The following is a 9,016-nucleotide window of genomic DNA, read 5'->3' on the forward strand; positions in this document are numbered from 1 at the left end:
TAAATAGAACCAATAAGAAAATATAAAAGTACATTTGCACTTAGTAAGGATAACCAATAATTCATGAAATGTTGTTTATTTCATTTATTTATATGTATGTGTATGTGTATGCTTATAGTGGGTTTTGGTGAAATATGTGTTCCTTACAGTAGGTTGGGGATAAAATATTTGAGAGACGCTGTGCTAATGCACCTTATCAGGCTGCCTGGTGCCTCTGTAGCTTGGGTTCTTGATAGGGCTTAGGTTCATCCGCTTCATGTGCTTGCATGAAATTTGGAAGATATGATGGCTAATTTTATGTGTCAACTTTACTGGACCACAGAAGTCCAGATGCTTGGTCAAACATTTTTCTGGTGTTTTGTGATGGGAAATACTTGAGTCTGTACAGTGAGTAAAACAGATTATTTTCATAATGTAAATGCGCCTTATCTAATCAATTGAAGGCCTGAATAGAATAAGGATGATTCTCCCATGGATACTAGGGAATTATTCTTGCCTGCCTGAATGTCTTTAAACTGAGACATTGGCCTCTTCCCCAGACTCAAACTGAAACAGCAGCTCTACCTGAGATTCAAGCCTGCCAGCCATTGGACAAGAACCACGCCATCAGATCTCGTGTGTTTCCAGCTAGCCAACTCATCCTGCAGATCTTGGGACTTGTCACCATCCACATTTATGGGAGCCAATTTCTTATAATAAATAAATAAACAAACAAACAAACAAACAAACAAACTAACAAACAAACAAATAAATATAAATACATAAATATAAATATATATTTATTTAATAAATTCATATTCATATGAATATATAAATATAAATATAAATATATAAATAAATAAAAATATATAAATATATTATAAGCTATAATATACATTATATATATATGAGAAACAGAAGTTTTCTCTGTTGAATCTTACTAATTCAGAAGGTGAAAACTATTATCTATTGGTTCTACAGCTGTTTTTTGTTGTTGTTGTTTACAAACACAATGTGGTAGATATTATTCTAACAGAAAAAAAATAGCACCCAACATTCCATACCTTAATGCTGACAACCCATGAAAATGAAGAGATACCTTTTCTGTAGTCGTGTTGTATTATAGAGAGAGATTTTCTGGACCAACCTAGTATCATCATGAACCCATGCATCATACACCCATGCAAAGCAGAGTGTTTTCTCTGGCTGGCCATCCCACAATCTGAAAATAAAGACCTCAGTTGTATAACTGCAAGGAATTTAATTGTCCAAAACCCAAATAATCTCAGAAGTAGATTTCTCCAGATAAGAACCCCACCTACTGACACTTGACTCTTACCTAGTGATATCCTAGGCCCAGAACACCAGTGAGTCTGCCTGGACAGACCAGTGAGTCTGTTGGGGTTATTCTGGCAAGACAATTCTGCAGTGCTGTCTTTGGGTTCTGGGAGTGCAGTGTACACCCCACTTAACTAACACTTCTCCTGATGTTTTGAACCCACAATTCCTCATATTAAGTCACTGCTTGGATAGAAGGTAATTTCTGCCATATGCTACTGAAATTTGACGATTGTACTTCCACGTATCTCCTACTAGTTAAATGCAACGATACCTGTAGCTTATTTCGAACTCAAGTGAAGCAAAACACAAAACTCTAAAGAACGGACCACTCCTTACTTCTTGAAAATACCTCTTCTTTTCTTTTTGATAACATTTGACTCTCCTGGTTTCTCTTTTATATTACCTCTACTAATTTTCATTCTATTTTCCTGCCTCATTTCCATTCATCAAGCATGCATTGAGCACGTACTAGGTTGTAGGCACTGTATACAAAGAACAGAGGTCTTATCTAGAACTAATAATGGACCTTGTTATCCAGGGATTTGCCACTGTGCAAACAAATTAACTATACTGAGTTGATAACATCTGTAATAGAGGTGGATAAATGTACCTCGGAATTGCAAAGAAGAAAACACATGAGTCTCTGGGGCACCCAGGGAGTGCTTTGCAAAAATGAGAGTCACTTGAAGAGAGTCTTCTAGAGAAGGCATATTTCAAATCGACAGAGTAAGGAAGGGCATTCCAGGCATGAAAAAAAATAAATAAATAAAAATTAAAAAAAAAGAGGAAGACACAGAAGTTTGAAAATGTGACACATTAAAGGAGTAGCAAAGTTTCCTTTGGATGGATTTCTTGTGGGAATGGGAGGTTGGTAAAGAGTGAGGATTGGTGTAGAAGGTGACATATGAATTGGATCCTAGAAACAGTTTACAGGAGATAGTTATTGTGCCCGAATGACTTTGATGACTACCCATTGTATTCAAATAAACCTGAAGAGACTTCTTGGCTTAGTTAGAAGGTTGCTCATCATCTGTTTAATTCTATAAGGTTAATCTCATCCTATGTTCCTCTTCTCTACCAACCATTCACTCATTTACTCATTTATTTATTCAGTCAGTCAGAGAGGGTATGTGTGGGGTGCATATCACGAAGAATGTGGAACTCATTATAAGGACTTTGACTTTTATTTTCAATGAGATGGAAAGTCAGTTGAGTAGTCTGACCAAGTTCATATTTCAGTTTTATTTATTTGGTTATTTATTCATTCATTCATTCATTTATTTACTTACTTACTTACTTACTTATTTATTTATTTATTTATTTATTTATTTATTTATTTATCTATTTATTTATTTATTTATTTATTTATTTATTTATTTATTTATTTAATGAGAGTGCCCACAGGGGGATAGAGAGACAGAGAGACAGAGAGACAGAGACAGAGAGAGAGAGAGTGAGAGTGAGAGAGGGAATCTCAAACAGGCTTCATGCCTAATTCATGCCTAGCACAGATCCTAATGCACGTTCTGACTCCATGAGCTCATGATTTCTGCATCATGACCTGAGCCAAAATCAAGAGTCAGATGGCTAACCACCTGAGCTGCCCAGGTCACCGTAATTTATGTTAAACAAATCATTCTGACTACTGTCTGGAGAGCAGGATGGAGTGGGAAGCAAGCATACAAGCAACAACAACAACACAATAAGGAGGTTACTATAGTAATCCTGAAATAACTGTAGGTTGAATAAGGATGCAAGAAGAGCACATAGTGAGAAAATTATGATCATGTGTACATTATAAATGTGGATATAATAGGATTGCTTGTGGTTGAATATAAGGTATGATAAAAACAGATATAAAAGATGATACCAAGTTTGTTTTTGTTTTTGTTTTTGTTTTTGTTTGCTTGTTTTTTTGGGCTGGACCACAGGTTGGTGGTAGTTTTGAGTTGTCTGTTAGAGATCATGGGTTTTAGGGGAAACATCAGGACTTGCTTTTTTTTTTTTTTTTTAATTTTTTTTTTTTATTTTTGGGACAGAGAGAGACAGAGCATGAACTGGGGAGGGGCAGAGAGAGAGGGAGACACAGAATCGGAAACAGGCTCCAGGCTCCGAGCCATCAGCCCAGAGCCTGACGCGGGGCTCGAACTCACGGACCACGAGATCGTGACCTGGCTGAAGTCGGACGCTTAACCGACTGCGCCACCCAGGCGCCCCAGGACTTGCTTTTTTTAACATTGTGAGTTTTGAGATGCTTATCAGACATCCAAGCTGCATTTTTGTGAATGCAGTTAGATATAGGCATCTGGAGTTTAAATTAAGAAGTTTCGTGTGGACTCTAGGCTGGATTACTTAGTATGAGATCGCATGAGATCAGCTAGGGAGTGAGAATGGATGAGAGAGAAGACATGCAAGGACTGAGCTCTGGGGTCTCTAACTCTGAAAGTACTGCAAGATGTGGAAAAACTAGCGAAGGAAACTAGACACAGTGCCCACTGAAGGAGTAGGCGAGACATGAGGAGGGTCTCGAGTCCAGGAAGCCTGGTAAGGAATGTGTTTCAAGGAAGGAGGTATCAAATTGGTCAAGTGCTGATGGCAAGTCAAATAGGATGAGTTCAAATAAATGATCATCAGGGTCACATGGGGGGGGGTCACTTGGTTAAATGTCTGACTCTTGGTTTCACCTCAGGTCATGATCTCATGGTTTGTGGGTCCAAGCCCCAGGTGGGGCTCCATGCTGACAGTGTGGAGTCTGTAGGATTCTCTCTATGCCTCCATCTGTCTCATAACCTCCCCTGCTCACTCTCCCTTTCTTTCAAAATGAATGCATACACTTTAAAAACTACTAAAATATAAATAATCACTGTGTTTTGCAAAGTGGATGTCATTGACCTGTGATGAGAACCGTTTCAGTAGCACCGGGGAAAAGCCGAATTGGAGTGGTTTCAACAGAGAATTGGAGGAGAATGACTGTAGACAGGGAGGAAGGCAATTCTTTCAAGGAGCATTGCGACAAAATGTGGGAGAAAAATGAGGCAGCAGTGGGAAGGGAAGGGAGCAGGGTCAAGAGAGGGCTTTGGTTTTTCTTTCTAAAATTTGAGAAATAAAAGCATTTTTGTAATTTCCATATTGCTGATGGAAATGATGATATGGCAGAGTGGGGGAGAACTGCTGACAGAAATGTTCTTAACAGGGCGAGAGTGACTTTAGTCTAGTGTCCAAAAGATAATTGGCCCGGAGAGGAATGAACAGATCCTTCATATTAATGTTGGTGAGAGTAGAGCACAAGGGAATAGGTGTAGATGGAATGGTAGATGCGATAGGTGATTTTGCAAATTCTCTTTTCACTGACCTGGTTTTCTCAGTGCGGTAATAGGCAAAGTTATAAGACCAGAGTGAAGAAGGGTTGGGAACAGTTAGAAGTTTGCGGAGAAGGAAGTTGTGAAATAGAGGTCTAGGGGTGTGAGTAAGTAGCCTTCTGACCTCACTTTGGTCAGTGGCCATCAAGTAACTTTTGTGCTGCTTTTCTCCAATTACATTGGATGTTGCTATGCGTAGGAAGTAGATTGAACTCCCTGCGGTTCCCCACTTCTTTACCTTTGCATAGGTAAGTTTGCATCTGCCTGAGAAGCCCTCTCTACCCTAATCACTCATATTTCAAACTTGCCTCAACCATTACTTACTTAATCCCACCAGGCGGAGTGAATTAGTCCCTTCTTGGAACTCTTGTGGTACCATGGGCAGTACCCTGTACTGTAATTTTTGCCATATTGCAATAATTTGCGTCCCTGTCTCCCTAGATAATTTGGCCACTCCTTGAAGGTGTCAATTTGGTCATTGCACTTCCTCGTATACAGTTTGACTTGTGGTTAGCCTTTGTTAATTGCCAATTGAATTGAATTGAATTGAGTTGAATTGAATTGAGTTGAATTGAATCGAATGTATTGAATTGAATTGAATTGAATTGAATTGAATTGAATTGCATGGAGAGAATTAGCAGAAGGGATTGGCAGGTAGGAAGGGCAGAGCCTAGAAAGAGTGGTGACATTTAGAACAAGACTTCTCTGATCTATAAGGAGGGGAACTCCTGCTCATGAGAGTGGGAAAGGTAACTGTTTACTCACCTGTAGTGGTGGAGTGAATGGAGCCAAAACCCCAAATGGACTTCTGTAAATTGTGTCAACAATTCTTACTTCTATCGTGTTTGCGTTGAGGACCAAAAGAGTTCATATATGCAGAAGGATTTTGTACATAAAAATGTGCTGCATAATGTAAGATACTCTTTCTCACAGCACTCTGTGCCAAGATTAAAGAAATGTGTTGATTTTATATATTTTACTAAAGGATAGCGTGTATAACAGAGGAAGAGAAGGATGGGTTTAAAAAATGATTATAGTTATACTCGTCTTGTTGACCTTTCTGCTCTTCAAAGTCTCTTTGGAAGATATCATCCTGGTCTCTTTCAGTTACAGATGCCTCTTATTGTCTCTGAGACAATAGCCCTAATATGATCTAATTGCTAAGCCAGGTGGTGTGGAAGACAGGGAAAACGGCCAGCTCATTCTGCAGGAAGCAGCATATAAGGAGCCCACTGATCTGACAGGCTTGTGTCACAATGCACCAGTGTGGGAATTGCCCAGGCTCAGAAAAGGCCAGTTTTTCACAACATTATACAACTCAAGAGAACTTTCTAACACAGAGGCAATGTTCACAGTTGCACAGAAATCACATGTCTGATTCTTGATGCTGACTAGAAGTCAGCCAGTTATTTTAACACAGGTTATAACTGTCACTGGTTTCACTTCACTTTCCCTTAAGTTTCAGGTTTCTTAAGGGCAGGGACCATGTTCTGGGCTTCATAACCTCTGCTCACACTTGTCTACCATGGTATTTCATGGGCGCTCCGTTATCATCTGTTATTCATTGGGTTTTTTAGTAGGTGTCAGGCAGCTTTCATGGTGACCACGTATTGGCAGATCATCAAGAGAGTGGCAATAGTGGAGCTTTCTCTACTATATGAACCACATGTTATTATCTTAAAATTCCTGGAACATATGTATGATGTCCTGTATGAATGATTGTGAGTTTATGACACTCATATTCTACTCCTTTTTCCCAACAGTTTAAAATACGTTTATGGCAGTTTACCTTCCTTTCATTCCCTAACTTAAAATATTTTACTTCTTTGGCTTTGGACTACCTGCCTACATGCTAAAAGATGCAACACTAGAAAACATGATTGCATTTTGATGTGTTCTTAGCAGGCTGCCTTAATTGCCAGCTCTGTTGGGTGGGTTGGATATCACTGTTACTTCTGGCAGGATCTTCTGAGATACAAGTATATTTCTTGGGCAAAGTAGCATGTTGAGTCCATCATCATTTGGAGTGAAACTCAGTCTACGTCCAGTAGAGTTGGTCCTATTGGTCACATGAAGGAATGAAAACCAGGCCGTATTCGTTTCGATGTCATAACATTCTGGGACGTGTAGTGATGTCCATGAGAAAAAAAAAAAAAGAATCAGACAGGGGACTCCATTTAAGAGACGTCTCAGCAAGCAGAATCAAGATGCCAGAATGAGGAACAAAGATAAATGCTGTCTAGGTTGTAGAGGTTGGAGACATTGCTCCAGCAGAGAGAAAGTTCCTTCAGGGTTAAGGGAGAGGCTGGATAGTGATCCTCAGGTCCCTTGTTACCACCTCCAGGCCATGATCTTTCTACTCCCCTGAAATTCCTGCCTTCACCTCCTTAGTCCATCTATTCAATCCCAGAGCGCCACCCTTTTTTTCATGGACATTTCTGGAATCCCTTCCTACTCTTCTTTCTCCTCATGTTGCTCCTGCCTCTGTTGTGGGCAATTTCAGAATCCTGGTAAAATTGCTCTAGCAATGTAGCTTCAGTGTTCTTTAAATTCTCTGGCTCCCACAACCTTAAGAGTCAGTTTCCTCCAGTAGCTAACTTCCGTGATGGTGCTCTGAGCTCTATGATCATCCAGATGTCTCCTGCTAGAATGTGAAATTTAACGTGCCAATATCTCAGAAGACAACCTCCCCTAACCAGGTGTCTCACTACTTGACTTCACAACTTCTCTTCTTCAGCCTGATAGAGACTTGTGGTCCCTACTTCCTCCCTCTCATTTCCCTGTATATCATCCCTTGTGGCTCCACTTCCCTTCCTAATGCAGTGTATACACCTCAGTATGTCACTTTGTGTTGGAACCTCCTAGTCCTCTGCTGCATCGGCTTAGGTGGCCTTGAAGCTTGGATGAGTCCTCCTCTCTGTCAGCCAATCCTCTGTCTCACTCAGCCCAGTGAACTGTTACAGGGACTCACAGTCACTAGGGTCACTCACTATGATTTTATGGTTGCTGATGGCAACCTACCCCCAGAGCTTCTTGCCAATCTTAAGCGGTCTTCTCCCCACAGCAGCTATTCCATACCTCCATCATTTCCCTCAACCTATCTTTTTCACCTTTCCCTGGGAAATGACTCTTATTTCATAGATAGAACTTAGATTGTAGACACTTTCAAACTCTCACTCAGACCTCATAATCACACCTTTCAACACAACTTTCAACCCCAACCCCAGTATGAGAGACAAAAATGTTCCTATTCCCACTCTAGATTCATTAATTCATTCGGCAGTCACTGAGAGCCAACTGAGTCCTACGAAGCACTGTGCTATATGCTTGGGACATTAGAGATGAGGAGGCAGACCCTACTCACAAGGCGCTTACAATCACAAGGAGCTTACAATCATGTAGGGGAGGCAGATATTATGGTGTAATGATCCCAAGATGCATGGAGCATTAGGAGAGTGTGAAGGGAAAATCCATGTAACTCAGCCTTCAGGGGAAGGAGATGAAGTGTTGTAAGGGACTTTTCAGGTGGCGTGCTATCTTGAACTAATCCTTAAAGAGTGAGTAGGTATTAATTAGGCAAGGTTGGAGTAGGAAGGACACAAGAGGTTCAGGCATTACACAGTAGAGAAAAATCACACTGAATATAGGGAGGGGGTATAAGTAAAAATAGGAAATTGAGTCATTCCGATTCTTGACTGGGTCCTACACTTTGTAAAGAGGTCATCTCACAAAGAACCTCAAACGATCACATTTTCCCACAATTTCCTTCTGCATTTTTTATTCTTTATCCTAGTGTAATTCTTCTCCTTCCCTCACCAGTATGATTCAATTAGTAACTCACTTCTGTGGATACTATGGCAACCACATTTCCTCTATGCCGCACCCTTCTGTGTCTTTGCTTGGCATCAGTGGAGCCTCATGATGGAGCTCATATCTCTACTCCCCTTAGAGTGGACTTTGGAACATGCAAAAGTTATTACATCACTGCCTTCCAAGCTGTGGTTCCCCCACACTCCAGCATGATAGAAAACACCTTTCCCATCCACACCCTGCCCCCACCTTTGCATCCTTACTGGTCCTGGGCCAGTTGCTCATGCCCTTAGACTCCCGCATGATCAACTATCAGCAAATTCCTTAAGATGCCCTATTGTTTTATACCTAGATGTCTTCCCCATCACCATGGGTATGTTTTGATGCAGCATCTTAATTGGTACATATTTTAATGCAGGCTAAAATAACTATCAAATATCTAACCTATTCTCTCTTTTTTTTTTTAATTTCCCAGATAACAAGGGTAATAGATGCTTTTTTTTTTTCATTTTAAAAATTCTATTATT

The sequence above is a fragment of the Panthera onca genome (genome assembly GCF_046562875.1).
Source record: "Panthera onca isolate mPanOnc1 chromosome Y unlocalized genomic scaffold, mPanOnc1 haplotype 2 h2.ChrY_unloc_2, whole genome shotgun sequence".
NCBI lineage: Eukaryota > Metazoa > Chordata > Mammalia > Carnivora > Felidae > Panthera > Panthera onca.